Source organism: Trachypithecus francoisi, unplaced genomic scaffold (genome assembly GCF_009764315.1).
Source record: "Trachypithecus francoisi isolate TF-2019V2 unplaced genomic scaffold, Tfra_2.0 Lachesis_group12, whole genome shotgun sequence".
Lineage (NCBI taxonomy): Eukaryota > Metazoa > Chordata > Mammalia > Primates > Cercopithecidae > Trachypithecus > Trachypithecus francoisi.
The window spans coordinates 19,103,913-19,123,683 of NW_022681457.1; the positions used below are offsets into that span (position 1 = coordinate 19,103,913).

The window sequence follows — 19,771 nt, forward strand, 5'->3', positions numbered from 1 at the left end:
TTCCCTATGATCAGTTGACAGAGAAAGAGAAGACTGGGGCCTGGTTCACAGGTGGTTCTGCACAATATGCAGGCACCATCCAAAAGTGGACAGCTGTAGCACTACAGCCCCTTTCCAGGACATCCCTGAAGGACAGCAGTGAAGGGAAATCTTCCCAGTGGGCAGAACTTTGAGCAGTGAACCTGGTTGTGCACTTTGCATGGAAGGAGAAATGGTTAGATGTGCAATTATATACTGATTCAGGGCTGTACGCAATGGCTTGGCTGGATGGTCAGGGACTTGGAAGAAGCATGATTGGAAAATCGGTGACAAAGAAATTTGGGGAAGAGGTACATGGATAGACCTCTCTGAGTGGTTAAAAACTGTGAAGATATTTGTATCCCATGTGAATGCTCACCAAGAGGTGACCTCAGCAGATGAGGATTTTAATAATCAAGTGGATAGGATGACCTGTTCTGTGAACACCACTCAGCCTCTTTCCCAAGCCACCCCTGTCTTCACCCAAAGGGTCAATGAACAAAGTGGCCATGGTGGCCAGGATGGAGGTTACGCATGGGCTCAGCAACATGGATTTCCACTCACCAAGGCTGACCTGGCTACAGCCACTGCTGAGTGCCCAATTTGCCAGCAGCAGACACCAACACTGAGCCCTTGATATGGTACCATTCTTTGGGGTGATCAGCCAGCTACCTGGTGGCAGGTTGATTATATCGGACCTCTTCCATCATGGAAAGGGCAGAGGTTTGTCCTCACTGGGATAGACACTTACTCCAGATATGGGTTTGCCTATCCCATATGCAATGCTTCTGCCAAGACTATCATCTGTGGACTCATGGAATGCCTTATCCACTGTCATGGTATTCCACACAGTATTGTATCTGACAAAGGCACTCACTTTACAGCCAAAGAAGTGTGGCAGGCCGGGTGCGGTGGCTCACACCTGTAATCCTAGCACTTTGGGAGGCCAAGGCGGGTGGATTACCTGTGTTCAGGAGTTCAAAACCAGCCTGCCAACATGGTGAAACTCCGTCTCTACTAAAAATACAAAAACTAGCCAGGCGTGCTGGAGGATGCCTGTCATCCCACCTACTTGGGAGGCTGAGGCAGGAGAATCCCTTGTACCAGGGAGGCAGAGGTTGCAGTGAGCTGAGATCGTGCCATTGTACTCTAGCCTGGGTGACAGACTGAGACTCTGTCTCAAAAAAAAAAAAAAAAAAAAGAAGTGTGGCAGTGGGCTCATGCTCGTGGAATTCACAATTCACTGGTCTTACCATGTTCCCCATCATCTCAAAGCAGTTGGATTGATAGAACAGCAGAATGGCATTTTGAAGTCACAATTACAATGCCAACTAGGTGACAATACTTTGCAAGGCTGTGGCATGTCCAGAAGACCATGTATGCTCTGAATCAGCATCCAATATATGGCACTGTGTCTCCCATAGCCAAGATTCATGCATCCAGGAATCAAAGAATGGAAGTGGAAGTGGCACCACTCACCATCACCGCTAGTGATCCACTAGCAAAATTTTTGCTTCCTGTTTCCACGACATTACATTCTGCTGACCTGGTGGTCTTAGTTCCAGAGGGAGAGATGCTACCACCAGGAGACACAATAATGATTCTATTAACCTGGTAGTTAAGATTGCCACCTGGACACTTTGGGCTCCTCCTAACTTTAAGTTAAAAGGCTAAGAAAGGAGTCACAGTGTTGGCTGGGGTGATTGACCCAGACTATCAAGATGAAATCAGTCTACTACTCTACAACGGAGGTAAGGAAGAGTATATACATAAACAGGAGGCCATTAGGGTGTCTCTTAGTATTACCATGCCCTATGATTAAGGTCAATGAGAAACTACAACAGTCCAATCCCGGCAGGACAACAAATGACCCAGACCCTTCAGGAATAAGGTTTGGGTCACTCCACCAGAAAAAACAAAACAAACAAACAAACAAACAAAAACAAAAAAACGGCCTGCTGAGGTGTTTGCTAAAGGCAAAGGGAATACAGAATGGGTAGTAGAAGAAGGTAGTCATCAATATCAGCTGCAACCCACATGACCAGCTGCAGAAATGAGGACTGAAATTATCATGAGTATTTTCTCCTTCTTTCTTTAAAAAGATGTTTGTGCATGTATACACTTGTATTAAGAAAATATCTTCATTTTATTTCCTTTATCCTTTATCATGTGACATAAGATTTATCAATTTTGAATCAGCATTTAAGTATTGTTAACTTTATGTAATAGTATTTGGGTTGGGGATTGGTGCATTTCCCGTTGTACAAAGGACAGTTGTATTACGTTAGGTGTAGCTACAGCCTTATTATTGTCTTTATTTGAAGATTATGTATGATCTCAGGAGATGCTCACGGGTTCAAGTTGACAAGCAGTGGACTTGTGATGGTTAATTACTGAGCGTCAACTTGATTGAATTGAAGGATATAAAGTATTGATCCTGGGCGTGACTGTGAGGGTGTTGCCACAGGAGATTAACATTTGAGTCAGCGGGCTGGGAAAGGCAGACCCTCCCTTATTCTAGGTGGGCACAATCTAATCAGCTGTCAGCACAGCTATAGAATATAAGCAGGCAGAAAAGTGTGAAAAGAGAGACTAGCCTAGCTTCCCAGCCTACAACTTTCTCCCGTGCTGGATGCTTCCTGCCCTCGAACATCGAACTCCGAGTTCTTCAGTTTTGGAACTTGAACTGGTTCTCCTTGCTCCTCACTGGGCAGGCAGCCTATTGTGGGACCTTGTGATCATGTGAGTGAATACTTAACAAACTCCCCTTTATATATATAAATACATATATACACACACACATGCACACACATACATATATGTATGTGTATATATATATATTCCTTTAGTTCTATCCCTCTAGAGAACCCTTACTGATACACCCACTTCATGTTTTTGTTTGCTTTGTCGAAGATGAGTTGACTATAAGTATTTGGCTTTATTTCTGGGTTCTCTTTATGTTCCATTGGTCTGTATGTCTATTTTTATACTAGTACCATGCTGTTTTGGTGACTACAGTTTGATGTTGGGTAATGTGATGCCTCCAGAGTTGTTCCTTTTGCTTAGTCTTGCTTTGGCTATGCAGGTTCTTTTAAAATTCCATATGAATTTTATCTCTCACCCCTTCAAAAACCTAGGATTGTTTTTTCTAGTTCTTTGAAGAATGATGGTATTTTGATGGGAATTGCATTGAATTTGTAGACTGCTTTTGGCAGTATGGTCTTTTTCACAATATTGATTCTACCCATCCATGAACATGGGATGTGTTTTCATTTGTTTGTGTCGTCTATGATTTCTCTCAGCAGTGTTTTGTAGTTTTCTTTGTAGTGGTCTTTCACCTCCTTGCTTAGGTAGATTCCTATATATTTTATCTATTAATTGTTTTGCAGCTATTATAAATTGGGCTCAATTCTTGATTTGATTCTCAGCTGGGTCACCGCTGGTGTATAGCAGAGCTACTGATTTGTGTACATTAATTTTATACTGAAATGTTGCTGAATTCATTTATCAGTTCTACGGACTTTATGGATGAGCCTTTAGGGTTTTCTAGGTATATCATCATGTAATCAGCGAACAGTGACAGTTTGACTTCGTCTTTACTGATTTGGGTGCCCTTTATTTTTTTCTCTTATCTGATTGCTCTGGCTAGGACATCCAGTACTATGTTGAATAGAAATGGTGAAAGTGGGCATCCTTGTGCAAGATGTTTAATAGTAATTGAACAATAGGATGAGAAGGATCTTAATTATGTAATTCAGCCCCCTGTGTTCTCCCTGCCTTTAGTTTCATCCTTAACACCCATTTTACAGATGGGAAGACCAAAGTCTTTGTACACCAGCCCTCTATTCACTGCATGGAATTTGCACAGAGGATAACCTTGCAACCCAGTAGTTGAGAAATTGGGTAAGAATACATGGACATGGCATAGACTAGCTGTTTTAAATTGTGTTCCAAAATGTGCTAGGAATTTGAGAGAGGTACATTAAATCCTCTCAAAAAAATTACAGTGCTTGAACCTAGGGCCCTCCTCCCAGCTGGAAAAGAATGTTGGGCTAGAAGAAGAAAAACAACCATGTGTTCCTAATTTTTCAGGTGATAAAGGCATTGGGAGATGTGAAACATCCTGATTACAAGTGTTGGGCAAAATAGCGGGGGAAAGCTGAGCTTAGATCACTTCTCTCTGAACAGGAATTAAACAGGGAAATAAGCACTGCTAAAGTAAATCTGGGATTTGTGTTCTAGCCCCAGGTCTGGTTACGGAGCAGTCACCGTGGGGAAAGGCTCCTTCACTGCAGCCTTCTTCAGCAGGAGAGAGCAGCAAGCCTCTGCCTCTCTCATTCTCATGGGGTGATCTGGAGAACCAATACATTATCCCATGGAAGGTGCTTTGGAAAATACAATTTTAAGTGCTAAAGGAATGTTGTGATGGTTCAAGCATGGATAGTCCTTGACAAATCCTGAAGGTGACAGTCCTGGCCAGCTGCGAGTGGCTCTAGCATTAAGGAAGTGAGGAAATACATTTACTTAGTTTTAGGGCCCAGAGGTCTAGAAAACAAATCCTGAACCTGCAGATGGAAATCAAAAAGCTTCAGCTGTGGGCAAAGTCAGGCCAAAGCCACACGAATGAAACTCTCACATGGTGGCCAAGCATGTGACTCTAGCAAGGCCACCTAAGTTTAAATCCCCACCCCACTACTGACTAGCCGTGGGATCTTGAGCATGTCATTAACCATGGGATTCTGTTTACTCATCTGTAAGACAGGAATTATCACACCTTCTTCCTAGAGTGGAGAGGACTGAATAATTTTTGTGAGGTGCTTAATGCATGCACATACCCAATTTAAGAGTGTGGGCTCTGGAGCCAGAATGCTTCCTTGCTATGATACTTTCTAGCTATACCATAACAGGCAAGTTACAGCTTCTCTGTGCCTCAGTTTTCCCATCTATAACATGAGGATAAGAGTGTTAGCTTCCTTATAGGGCTGTTGTGAGGACTAAATGAGTTAATCCATATAAATGTTTAGTGCCTGGGATATAATAAGCCCTCAATAAATGGAGTTTTTACATAATTGTGTTAGGCCATTCTTGCGTTGCTATAAAGAAATACCTGAGACTGGGTAATTTATAAAGAAAAGAGGCTTACTTGGCTCATGGTTCTGCAGGCATTACAGGAAGCACAGTGTTGGCATTTGCTCAGCTTCTAGGGAGGCCTCAGGAGGCTTACAATCATGGCAGAAGGTGAAGGGGGAGCAGACATGTGAAATGGCAAAAGCAGGAGCAAGAGGCAGAGTGGAAGGAAAGGTGCCACACACTTTTAAACGACCAGATCTTTCAAGGACTCACTATCTTGAAGACAGCACCAAGTCATGAGGGATCCACTCTCGACCCAAACGTGTCCCACCAGGCTCCACCTCCAGAATCGAGGGTTAAAATTCAAAAAGAGATTTGGGCAGGGACAAATACCCAAACTATATATCAATGATCATATTTATTATAATTTTTACTTTTTGATGTTTTTTTAGAGACAGGCTGGAGTGCAGTGGCACAATCAGAGTTCACTGCAGCCTCCCACTTCTGGGCCCAAGGGATCCTCCTGCCTCAGCCTTCTAAGTAGCTAGGACTACAGGTGTGTACCATCACACCTGGCTGATTTTTTTTTATTTTAATGCTTTATGTGGAGATGTGGTCTCACTATTTTGCCCAGGCTGATCTCAAACTCCTGGCTTCAAGCAATCCCCCTACCTTAACCTCTGAAAGTGCTGGGATTACAGGTATGAACCACCATGCCTGGCCATATTATAATTAATTATTATTATTGAATGTACTTTGATCCTGAGTCAGAATCCTCAAATATTTTCAGACCTGCATAAAACCTAAAGAGAGAGCAAACTCCCAGCACCCATAAAACAATTGGCTCACTAATACTTTAAGTGCATGTTATTGGTCTAAACAAATAGAAGCTGTCTCTGAGTTTGGACATCAATGGACTTGAACACACATTAGGATAATCTCTTAACTATGTCCTACAAATATTCATTGTGGTATAAATCCTTGTTGCAATGAAGGACCCTAGCAGCCATTCCCTGGGCTACTGAGTCTCCGTATGGTTACAGCGTCCAGGAGGCTGGAGAAGTTGCTGGAATGTGGCTGGATTCCCCAGTCATCCCACCTCTGTTCATAATCATTCCAAATTCCAAAAATAACGTAACTTCGTTATTTTTGGTTCCTCACACCTAACACGAGTCCTGGCATGCAGTATGTGCTCCATAAATGTGTTAAATTAATGAGCGAAGTATTAGTAAAAAGATTGAATAAGGAATAAACACTCTCCCTGATCACTGAGATGGGGAAAGTGGTCTCAAAACTCATGTGGCTTGGGCTGTGGGGCACCCTGAGTACTCAATGGTGGCCAGAAGAAAAAAGAAGAGTGATTCTTAGAGAAGAATGATTCTGGAAGGATGGTAACCAGATATGCCAGAAGTCCATATTGCATTATCCTAGGGATTTTTCCAAACTTGTGTTCAACTCAAGTGGATTCTGATACCCAGGTGAGGTGGACACAGAAGTAGAGGTCCCTGGGGAGAAGGCCACGGTTGCTATCAGGTAGTAGTAGTCCTTTTGTTTCATCACGACCTAACCAGTGCTTGGGGACAGGGCATAAAGAGGGTATGGCTGGAGGATTTGCAGGAGGTACAGAGGGGAAGAGCAGGACTGGAAGCTTGGTAGCGCTGCTGCTAAACAGGATGTGAATTTGGCAGGCCCTGGTTAAAGTGGAGAATGGGAAGCAAAGTAGCAAGCATTTATTGAATTTCTACTTTGTGCCAAAAACTATGTGCTGTTCATATATTATCTCTCTTAATTCTATTCTTAATCCCCATTTTTTAGAAGAGAAAAGTAACTTCAAAGTAATTAAGCATTTCTCCTAAATCACACAGGTTCAAAATGACCAGTATGAGATTCAATTCCTGGTTCATTTTGATTTCAGAGCCCTTGAAAATTTCAGGAACCTTTGCTCCTCTCCAGGCTTGTGTCCTAGGTAATCAAGGTAGCTAGAGATTAGGAGGGAAGACTGCAGCTTTGTAGGCAGGCAGATATCTAGACTAGAACCCCAGGACCCAGGTCACGAAATAGATGCTAGATCCCACCTGTTGGTGGGGTTCTTCCTATTGGGTAGTGCCCACTGGTTGGCTTGGCTCAAGAACTGGGCATAGCAAAATCCACAGGTGGCAGGGATTAGGGCCTCATGGGTGGCTCCTGGAAACACGATCACACAGTCCTAATCTTTAGGACTTGTAGGCAGGGCCTGCCATTCTTGCTTTCTGGCCACTTTATAGAAATAGAGGAAATCTCTATTTCCTCATCCATATAAAAGATACCTTATGGAGAAGGAGAAGGAGGAAATGAAATGAACTAATTAGAGGTCATTGGTAATCTTCTACCAATATTTACATAAATGGATGAAACTGCTGACCTCATTGCTGGGTCTCCCCAGTATGGTCACAAGCTTGGTAGAGAAGAGGGAGCAGGGTGAAGTGAGCACCAGGAACTGAGTGGCTTTCAGTGGGCACCTTGCAAATAGTCCTGTGATCTTATGCAAATTTCTTAACCTTGCTGGGCTTCGTCAAATACTCCTCTATAAAAAAGAATCACAAACAAAATTGTAAAGGATGCTTTTTAAACCTGACAAAGAAGCAACATAAATGTTGAATAGTGTTAATAGCACCTTTAAGTTGATAATAAAAATACTACGTCTATTTAGTTGTCAAAATGCTTCTGCATACATTGCTGTAGCACAGTCTCCTAAAAACCCTGTGATGTGGGCTAGGAGGTACAATTCTCAACCTAATAGACTGGAAAACCAAGTCTCTGAGAGAGAGAATATACTTTGTCTGAAATCGAAAAGTTGAAAACAGAGCCGAAAGTGGATACTAGAGAATTGGAGTCACATGATGTAGAAAATGCAAATAGCATCAGATAAAGCATAGCTTCAGAACAGTTCAGTGAAAATGGTAACAGTGAAATGTCGCCATGTCTGTTATAGAAATGAAAAAACAGAGCTGCAGAGAGGTTAAGAAGCTAGTGCAAAAACAGAGTATTGTACTGGGGCTGAGCTATGAACCTAAGACTGTAATCCCCTCAAACTTTATGTTTATTTCCTTAGCCAGGCTGCAGACTGTAAGCCATTCTTTAATTTAGCAAGTCATTATTGAGTTATCTTACATGCTGAGTTCTGGTCTATACCCTGGAGAAACAGCAATGAACAGAGTCTCTGCTCTCATGAAGTTTATATTCTGATAATTAATAAGCAAGGAGGTAGAACTATTGTATGGAGGTGGTGTTAGGGCTTGAATTAGGTTCACCCCGCAAAAAATATGTTGATGTCTTAACCCCTAGTACTTCAGAAAGCAAGCTTATTTGGATATAAGTTCGTTCCAGATATAATTACAGGCAGTCCCCAACTTAAAATTGTTCAATTTATGATTTTTTTGACGCTGTGATTGTTAAACTAATGCACATTCAGTAGAAATCGTACTTCACATTTTAGATTTTTATCTTTTATTTTTATTATTTTTATTTTTCAATCATAACATTTTTAGTTTCATTATTATAAACTAGAATTGTGTTAGATGATTTTGTCCAACTGTATGCTAATGCAAATGTTCTGAGCACACATAAGCTAGACCAGGCTAAGCTATGAGATTTGGTAGGTTAGGTGTACTAAATGCATTTTCAACTGATGATATCTTCAACTTACTATGCAATGGGCTTATTGGGATATAACCCCATCATGAGTCAAAGAGAAGCTGTACTTAAGTTCAGACAAGCTTATACTGGAGTAGGCTGGGCCATTAATCCAATATGACTGCTGTCATTTTAAGAAGAAGACAGGCTCAGGGAGAAGATGACCATGTGAAGGAAGAGATAGAGATTGGAATGATGCATTTACAAGGAACACTAAGGATTGCTGGCAAATGCAGAAGTTAGGAAGAGACAAGGAAGGATTATCTCCTACCGGTTACAGAAGGAGTATGACCCTGTCCACACCTCGATTTTAGATTTTTGGCCTCTGGAACTGTGAGATGATAGATATCTGTTGTTTTAAGATTCAATCTGAGGTACTTTTAAAATAGCAGCACTAGGAAACTAACACAGGTGATGATATATACACCCTAGAGCAATGAAACAAACAATAATAAAAATTTTAAAAATCCGAAAAACCATGTCTGTTTTTCTGAGGTGGGTGGAAGACTGCCAAAGACACTAAGACTTGGGGCTTCCTAGCTTCCTATGAGCAATATGTGCCCTCGGCCGCTTGCCACACGTTTGCCTTACAGGCTCTCTTCCCCACCCTGCAGGCTTATCTACTGTGGCTGCTTCCCAGCTCACCTCTACGTGAACTTGACTTGAAAGGGTTTACTAAGCAAATTAATAATGTAAACGAGATTGCAGCTAGCACCTTCCGTGCAGGAGCAGCGGTGAAGGCCTACTGCACAATAATTGTCTGCATACAAATGGATGCTGCGGCTGGAAATAAGTCTGTAATGCTCGGGAAAGCAGGCCATCAGGGCTGCTGATAGGGGACACTTTGGTACCCATTCAGATCATTTTTGCTATTACACAAATCAAGGCAAATCCACAAAGTGCTTTATAACTTACAGCACTGTTTATCAGTTAGGCTTTTCATTTCCTCCTCGTAACAGCTCAGAAAGATGGGTGTTAGAAAAGTTCCCATTTTATAGATAAAGACACTGAAGCTTGGAGAGGTTGGGAAACTAGTTGGAGACTCCGTGGTTGACAGCCTGGGATTGCTAACCCTCCCGATCCAGTGTGTGGCTGGAGGCTTCCTAAAAAACAAAACAAGCCTTTTCAAAATTCAGTTGTTCACAGCCTTTTAATAACATCCAACCTTTAATTGATTAGTGAACACTAAAAATTCATTTTATCATTTGGTTCTCACTATAAACGATGCAGTAGGTATTGTTACTCCCTTAAAGAAACAGAGGCTCAGAGAGGTTGTAACACTTTCCTAAGGCCACATGTGTGGGTGGTGAGAACCAACTGAAGCCACAGTCCAGCTCTCCTCAACCCATATCTTAATCATCTAGGGAAAGGGGGGGGCTGTTAAAAATGCAGATTCCCGGGCTCCACAAAACCTGCTGAATCCAAATTTCTGAGGGCAGACTCTGGATTGTGCATACTTAGTATGTTCCCTAGTGATCTGATGCTGCCATTCTCTCAAAAATGCCGTTTTGCATCCTCTTTAGTCCAGCTTAGGGCTCCTGGACATTTCCTCCCTTAAGTTCTTTCTAGAAACCGGACGTGACCTGAAAATGTGCCCCGACAAGCAGAGGAAATATACACGAGCTGGTTCTGAAGCCGACACATCTCCATGTGAAGGCTGAAGAGTGTCCCCAGCTGGGGTCAACAGAGGTGCCATCTCCACTGCCACCGCCAGGCAGCCACTAGGCTGAGGTGCCTGTCAGTGAGCAGAGAAAGCCCTTTGGGACTCCATTTTGGCATTTTCATTTATCATGCAAATGAAAGAAGTTAAATTAGGTCATGTCAGGGACTTGCAAATCAAAATTGTGCCAGAGGGTTCTTCCATGGCCACAGCGGGGGGCTGTGCTGAGGGATCTTCAGATGCGTCTGTTTTTGAATTTTCTATCAAATCAAGGAGCTTCTGGTACCAGGCTTCTTTGGCATGAAGCATGTCCACTGTGCAGGTCTTGGATCTGCAGAGATGCCAGGCCAAAGCTTCTGGCACTGCTACATCCAGACAGGGGAGCACCAACTGCTTACCCTATGAGTTCAGTGAAAAAAGCTGCATGGGCACTGGAGTTACAGGCTTTCCTGGATTCAATCTAACTAATGCTTACTGCGCAGGGCACTGATCCAGGCTGGACACTTATCTTCATAGAACTTATGTTCCAAGGGGCACACGCCTGGCCTCTGCCACTTATAAACTAGGGGACATCAGACAAATCCCTTAACCTCTCTGAATCTCAGCTCATCTATCTGAGCCCTTTTCACTGACACTTTGCAGGTGCTCAGTATATGCCACATACGATTCCATAAGTAAATTCTTCGTGTTTGCCAATGGGAGGATGCATTAGAGATATAGATGAATAGTGCAAGGTTAACTTATACTACTTAATGTATTAATTTGGTTACACACTCATTTGCTACACATGCATTTACTTCTGGTAGGAGGGTTCGTGTGGATTTGCATCTGTTCTTTCCCTTGAGCCTAGAACTAAATGTCTGACTTCCTTTCTAATTCTCTGAAGTGAGACAGTCAAGCCCTTTGCACACAGTCAGCATTTGCTACCTGCTGCTGAATCATTGCCTGAATACATGAATAATTTGCTATGAAAGGAGTTGGTCTTCATTCAAAGCTCCAGCTACTTTGGATGAACTGGATTTCCAAATAAAGAAAAACTAGCACCTTCAAGAAGCAGGTGGTCAGATATGGTCACCATCACATATAAAGGTCCCACAGAGTTTTAGAAATGGGCTTGAGGTTGGACCCACCTGAAACTTGTGGGTTGCTGCAGCTGCTCTCACCCACATCAGTGAGGAATAACTGGGTGTTTAATAAGTTCAAGCAAGCCAGGGACTGAGAGCTAAAATGTAGAATATTTGTTTTAGTTTTAGCAGGTTGTTCTCTTTTCCTTATCTATCACAATGAAGGTTCCTTAAATGTTGGTTTCCTTGTTCTGTGATAGATATTGGGCTTTGAAGAGAAACTCAGCAGAGTTCAAATCCTACCCTATCACTTACTGGCCTTCAGACCCTGGGGGTAGGGGGTACTCTCAGATTTCCCTGTAAATCAGGTGCTATAACAATATTCACTCCTTAGGACTACTGTGAAGGTTAACTGAGGGAAGCCTATGAAAGCATTTTGTAAACTATGGCTTTATGTGGGTCTAATTAACATGACTATTTTTACTCTCTTAGTGATCTCTATTTTCTTTTCTTCTTAACAATTACAGAATCGTGGGTTTGAAGGAGAGCAGGTTCATAGGCTGCCTAGTCAGAATCAACTAGAGATCTGGTTAAAATTCAGACTCCCTCGGGCGACCTCAAACCTACTGAATCAGACCTGGGGAGGGCAGAGAGGACAGTGGGAATCTGTGGTGTATAATGCAGCAAGCTTTGAGAAACACTGACCTAATCTCTTAATATGTGCAACCTCTGCAACATCCTTGGAAGGTGGTGTTTTAATCATATTACCTTGGTGAGGTATGGTAAAACCAGGCGCAGATCAAAAGAGAGACGCTGGGAAAGCTCAGAGGTTTCATTACACTCACAGTTCTCTGAGGAGAACATAGCCTACTGTGCAGGGCCACTCAGAGAAGCATCAGGGTTGGTCACAGAGAGAGGTGGGGGGACTATGGCAAGATACTTCACTATAGTTTCTGAGGTAAGGAAAGGGCAAGGCAGGGCACACGGGGTTAGGATTGGCTAGTTTGGGTAATTCCAGGGTGCTCTGTGGCATAGCAGCTGTCCCTAGTTGTCTGGCACCTGGCCCTGGGGTAGTTAGAGTGGGTGGGTAGTGGCTCAAAGTGTGGCAACACAGTAAGGGAAGTGGTTGGGATTGTAGAATTCATCGGATTGTAGAATTCATCGGCTTCTCAAGAAGGAGAACTGAGCAGCTTCTAGCCTGGGTCTCAAAACTAGGTCATGACCACACACACATATACAAAAACCACCACAACAAGGCTATATTACAAGTGATCATCCCATTCAGCTTGTACATCTTCAGGGAAACAACGCTTCCCGCCCGCCTTACCAGGCAGCCCCATCCATGTCTGGCCAACGGACTGTGACAATTTGGTTCCTGACACCACCTGACACCTGTCCTCCTGCAGCCTCCACTCCTTGGTCCTGGTTTCCTTTTTAGGGACACATGAACCAATCTTCACCCTTCTTTCACATGATACCAGCACTTCCAGCATTTGAAATCAGGATATTCTCTATCCTTGGGTTTGCCAGCAGGTCTTTATTTAATAGGAATTCAAGTCTCCTCTCCTTTTTTTCCTTCTCCTTGATCTCCCTTGCCTGAGCAGGGAAGGGTAATGGCTTGAGAAGATGCTAAGACCATACAGGGACTTAGCCATGGAATTTGGACTAATGATAATGATAATAATTGCAGCTCCTAGTCACAGAGCATCAATCACACCTCAAGCATCAGATTAGTGATTAGTGCTTTACAGACAGCTCATCTCATCCTCATAACAATCTTAGGATTTGGGTATGATTGTATCCAGTTTACAAATGGGTTAATTGAGGTTTGGAGTGGAGGTGAAGAGACTTGCCCATGGTCACTTGGCCAGTACCCCAAGAACTGGCACTGGAATGCAGGGCTGCCTGGCTGAGTTCAGACAAGGGTGCCTGCCATTTCCCAACCCAGCCCCATTGGGCACCAAGAGGACAGGACTGAGAGAATTAGATGCTGAGCCAAAGCAAGAGGCCTGTCTACCAACCTGTGTGTGGGGCCCTCTCTGGGCCTCCTCTTTGGAGATGCCTCAGAGACTCAAATACCTGCTGGTTTTGTCTGTGAGGTTGGCGGAACTCCTTGTCAAACATCCAGGCATATTTTTCTCACTTTAAGAAATCAAGACAATTTCTGCACTTGACAAAGGTAAAATCTTTTAAAGCTTTGGAGGATTGGGAAAGGGAATAAGAAAGACATTAATAGAATGACATATTTTTAGAGTAACACTTCAGAGAAAAACTCTAGGGGAACAAATAATAAAATGAACGACCTAAATATGGTTCTTTAAATTTTTTTTTTAAATACTATGAGCTTCAAAAGAGTGGGCTGCGCTGGATATTTGCATGCCCCAAATCTGTAAAGGATTTGAATACAATGGAAAGTCCTTGGGTGAAGACTCTCCTTTAGTTAGGTAAATTGTGCCTTCCCTAATGTTGGGTTGACTACTTGCGAGTTGAGTGATGGGGCAAAATACTAAACTTCTCTGGTTCTCAGTTTCATAATCTGTATGATAAAGTTGGTGGCACTGATCTCATTGTGGTGAGATCATTTATGTGGAACGATTTACATGAAATCATCTATGTGAAATATATACTAAATATTTGTACAGGACTATAATAATACAGTCCTGTATACTACATTATATAGTATATAATATGTACTATATAATAAATCTAATATATTATTATATAATATATATTATATGTGTTAGATTAATTATTATGTATTTTCAGGTTATTTTATTTGAAAATAGAACACATGGCTCATTTAGGAAGATTATTAAAATATCTTCTGCTGCTTTTGCTAAGTTTCCGAGAAAAGGCCGTCTTAGCCTGAGCTGCTACAACAACATACCATAGACTGGGCAGCTTAAACAGGAATTCATTTCTCATAGTTTTGGAGGCTGGGAAGTCCAAAATCAAGATGCCAGCAGATTTGGCCCCTGGTGAGGACCGTCTTCTTGGCTTGTAGGCAATCACCTTCTTGTGTAGCCTCCCATGGAACAGAGAGAAGAAGCTCTGGTGTCTTCCTCCTCTTAAAAAGGGCACTAATCTTACCATGGGACTCTACCCTCAATGACCTCATCTAAAGCTATTCACCTCCTGAATTAGTCCATTTTCACACTGCTATAAAGATATCACCGGAGCCTGGGTAGTTTATAAACTAAAGAGGGTTAATTGACTCACAGTTCCACATGGCTGGGGAGGCTTCTGGTAACTTACAATCATGGAAGAAGGCAAAGGGGAAGCAAGGCACATCTTACAGGGTGGCAGGAGAGAGAGAAAGATCAGAAGGAAGCTCCAGACACTTATCAAACAACCAGATCTTGTGAGAACTCACTATCACGAGAAGAGCAAGGGGGAAACCCACTCCCATGATCCAATCACCTCCCATCAGGTCCCTCCCTTGACAGGTAGGGATTACAATTTAAGATGAGATTTGGGTGGGGACACAGAACTAAACCAGATCACTTCCCAAAGACTTCATTGCCAAACATCATCACATGGGATTAGAGCTTCAACATATGAATTTAGGGAACAGGAGGATACACGAACACTCAATCCATAGCATGGGCAGATAGGTTCACAAACAACTGTTACGAGCTGATAGGAGCCTCCTCCTCATGGGCGCTGGGTGTGGGAGCTGAAGATTCAGGAGAGCTGGACCCTGCTTCCCACTCCACAGGGGCCAGTGCCACTCCACCAGTGTGACAGTCCCTGTCTCATGAACAAGTTCCTGACTTGGTTTAGATAACCTGTAACAACATGCTCAGGGAAGGTGGGTTCAATCCACAGGGTGGATCATGATTGTTCAAAGCAACCAGGATAATCTCATTCTTTCTTGCAGATGACTGGTTTAGCAGTGGGCCTATGACTCAATTTTGTTAACTGAGACAAAATGGAGCTTCTGGAAAAGACTTCCAGTTCTGATGAAAATCTCTTTTCTTCCCTATATGCTGGAATGTGAGGATGTGATGCCTGAAGCAGGGCTGCCTTTTTGTGACAATGAGGGGAAAAGCAAAGAGAATTGGAGAAATGAACTCAGAGCACTGAAATTGTTGAACTGCTGAGTTAGCAGAACCTGGAACTGCCTACCCTACAATTCTACTTATGTTTACATAATAAACCCCTATGTTTTCAGCTACTTTTATCCAGGTTATCTGTTACCAGGAGCCAAAAGCATCCTAAAGCATACATGCATAAACTTACTTTGGGATTCCAGACACATGCCCTCTCTGACTCTCGGTTTCCTCTTTTATTTATTTATTTTTGAGATAGAGTCTTGCCCTGTCACCCAGGCAGGAGTACAGTGGTGCGATCTTGGCTCACTGCAACCTCTGCCTCCCAGGTTCAAGCAATTCTCCTGCCTCAGCCTCCCGAGTAGCTGGGACTACATGCGAGTGCCACCATGCCCAGCTAATTTTTGTATTTTTAGTAGAGATGGGGTTTCACCATGTTGGCCAGGAGGGTCTCCATCTCCTGACCTCATGATCCGCCTGCCTCGGCCTCCCAAAGTGCTGGGATTATAAGCCTGAGCCACCACCTGGTTTCCTCTTATATTAAATGATGAGATTGGATTCCTGTTGGCAAACCAGTAGCCCATGGGCCAGATTCAGCTTAGCAGTGATGTTTGGGTTTCCCTGTGCATCAAACAAATCATATATATCTAGAAAATGTGACTCTTGTACTTTCCAAAGCTCCTCTAACTGCCCTCATGAGCCTCCCATGGGATAGTGGTGGAAAAATGAATCTTGTCAGTTAATGATATCTCCATCTCCTGTGGTACAAAGAATCTCTTAGATATCTTGGTTCTTCTCTGGAAATGCTCCTGGTTAGGGGTGAAGAAGTAGGGCTTACATGCCATTGTGGCCTTAGGGCTATGTTGTTTTCTCTAGATCTGTTAGAGAATCTGTTAAAGCAAACTAAATATGACCTGAGGACTCTGTATTTCTCTATTTGAGTCCTTGTGGATGAACTGCAACCTAGCTTAATAGGTAGACAAGATTGAAAACCTAACTTAGGAGTATGCGCCTGTAACAATAGCTAAGTCTTGGCCAATCCCAGTGGCTGTACTTCAACCATTCATACACTGCTGAGTGTTCAAACTGGGCTCAAATAAGGAAATGCCAAGCCATAACCAATCCAGCCATTCTGTACCTCACTTTTGATCTCTGTGCATCATTTCCCTTTCTTTGTCTATAAATCTTCTTCTACCATGTGGCTGCGCTGGAGTCTCTGTGAATCTGTTGTGATTCTGGGGGCTGCCCAATTTGCAGATTGTTCATTGCTCAATTAAACTCCTTTAAATTTAATTTGGCTGAAGTTTTTCTCTTATGAAATCACAGAGCTGGTTGAGGCCTTAAGCCCTGTACAGTGTCTGCTAAGATGTAGCAGGTCTCTCTGGGTCCTTGGAATATTGTGCTCTTTCCATAGCTGAAATCTTTGGTCCTAGACATGGTCCCTGTACTTTGTAACCACTGATACCATGTTGCTTTCAGTGACCTGGGCTCGGCACCTCTGCATTCCCTCCCTGTGATATCCTAAGGTCTCCCTGAACAGGCACTAGGGAAACAGAAATATCACTCAGACCTATTATTCCAGACATGTCTATACACACATATATTATGCTCTTCTAAGGAACATGGTGCCAAGTCAAATGCAGAACATTCTCTAGAGCCTTGTAGTTACTCTTCCAAGCAATGCCTAGAGAAGTAGGCTCCAGCTTTCTGTGTTGTTGGGTCCCCTGGTACCTGTATGGATATCTCCATTATAGTTTCTCTACCCCTTGTCAAGATATGGCTATATGGCAGGAGGTAAAATGAGAGATTATTAAGAATTCTGCCATCACATTTCCTCATCTACTTCTTCCTCACTGGAAGCAAATTCCTCTATATCAAATTCTTTCTCCATTAAGATTCACACTTTGTCCAGGCACATTGGCTCATGCCTGCAATCCCAGCACTTGGGAGGCTGAGGCGGGCAGATCACAAGGTCAGGAGTTCGAGACCAGCCTGGCCAACATAGTGAAATCCTGTCTCTACTAAAAATACAAAAATTAGCCGGGCGTGGTGGCGGGCGGCTGTAATCCCAGCTACTTGGGAGGCTGAGGCGGGAGAATCACTCGAACCCAGGAGGCGGAGGTTGCAGGGAGCCGAGATCACGCCACTGCACTCCAGCCTAGGCGACAGGGTAAAAAAAAAAAAAAAAAAAAAAAAAGACTCACACCATAGTGGCAGAATAGTAAGAGAAACCTTTAAACCAAAGAGACAACAAAGTTAGGAGATTTTTAAAGATTATACCATTGTACTATATTTAAAATAATTTTTAATTTGTTGCCAATTTTTTTTAAACTCACAAGATTCTATATGTGCATGCAGATTTTTATCTTCTCTTGAAAATTAGAGGCTCTTGGCAACACTGAACTCATATTCTTTCATGGCACAATAATGGGCATGAGCCAAGTAGTTTTCTTTCCTTCAATGTGCATGCATTGTCTGGTTCTTCACAGTCCCAATCACTCCCCTTTGTCTTGGACCTTGAATGCATCTGGTTCATGCATTTATGGTCTCTTTCTACCCCCTTAGGCATTCACAATTCTATAATAAGATCAACTCCACTTATACAGTTCTGAGACTCTGTGATCAATTCCCCCTTCCCACCTCCCCATACATCCAGCACCACACTAAGCCCAGCCAGAGAATATAACATATTACATCCTGACATAAGTATGATTACTACATGAACATATAATAAGTTATAGATAAATGCATAATCCGGTCAAGTATATATACCAAATACTTATTTTAAAATGAGAAGAAAGATTTTTTTTCAACCATTCCCTTGACTGCCATTCTTTGAACCAGCTGTGGAGCCTTGGGGCAAGTTACTCGGGCCAACTGGGCTCCTATTTATTCAACTGTGGGATGAAGAGGGCACAACTAATTCCAGGGCTCTGTAATTACATGAGTTCAGTCCAATAACCATATGTTCTCACATCAGGAGGGCTGATCCAAGGAATGTAAGACAGGCCATCACATTTGGGAGTTTATGATCTAGTTGGGGGAAAAAAAGCAAAAGCATAGCAAATGGAAAGCATCACAAAGCAAAGGGAGCTCTGGGGCCTCTGCTCAGAATAGTGGGATCTTACAGTCAGAAGGTGACTAAGAGAAACTTTTCTCTCCTCACCAACATCTTCAGCTAACTACCTCCTCTTCTTCCCTTGAAATAAAATTCAGCTCACCTCTCCCTCTCCTGAAGCCCAAGGCTGGGTGAATTGATGCCCTCTACATGTGTCCCCACAGCTCTGCAATGTCTTTGTTTACTGGTCTGTCTCCCCCACCGTTCTGGACTCTGAGGGCAGGAAATGTAATATACATTTGTCTTTTCTCTTTTCTTTTGTTTTTCCTTTTCTTTCTCCTCTCTCTCTCGCTCTCTTTTTTTTTCTATAACAACACTCACTTCATGGAGAACCATGCTGGCACCTCATTCCATGTGGTTCTGATGAAATGGTTGATAAAGATTTTCATCATACACATCCTTCCTCTGGTTGGCAAGTAAAATCAGGTCAGATTCTTTCTTCAGGAGATTTTAATCTTAAGGGAATTAACAGAATATCAAAAGAGTTTGAAACTGAATCATTCTTCCAGCAGAGTTCATTTTTTCCTACTTCCATTATCCATTGACCTGTTCTTGTTCCTCTCTTCCCTTGGATGTTCAATCCTTCCTTGACTTTGCAAACTCCTCAATACTTTACTTAAAACAAAAAAGTGAAAGAAAGAAAGATGGTTGGAGCCATTTCTGTAAAAACCAAGGATTTTATCTCATTCTGGGATCAAATCTTTTTAAATTTTGCTATCAATTACAAAGTCTGGCATGTGGTAAATTCTGGGGACAAAATACTAAATGTTTATTCAGTGAATAAATTCCTCATCAATGCTAACTTTCATTCTATAGCATTCCTGACAGATAACCATCTCTCCTCTTTATGCTAGAATGCCATCAACTTCGGAGGGCTCAGCGTCTCACTAGGAAGCTCAGGCTATCTGGAAAATTTTCCCAAATGAAATCTATCACATATCCGCAGTTGTTTGAAAGTTCTTCCTAAATGAGTTAAAATCTTACTCACATTAACTTTCCCCCTACTATTCCCTGTTCTTTGCTGGGACCATGATAATTCTTCCATCAGATAATTTCAGAGTCAGGGCTAGCAACATCTACAGAGTTTCAGGGCTTGCTAAGAGGTCTCTAAGGGATA

At 42.6% G+C, this 19,771-nt stretch overlaps 1 protein-coding gene and 1 pseudogene across 1 annotated transcript in view; both read right to left on the reverse strand.

Moving 5' to 3' along the window:
* The window catches only part of DAB1 (DAB adaptor protein 1), a 1,271,953-nt gene that overhangs the window by 574,628 nt on the left and 677,554 nt on the right, over positions 1–19,771 (reverse strand). The gene's annotated exons all lie outside the window — the stretch shown is intronic.
* LOC117093499 overlaps positions 10,577–19,771 on the reverse strand; it is a 28,538-nt pseudogene continuing 19,343 nt past the window's right edge.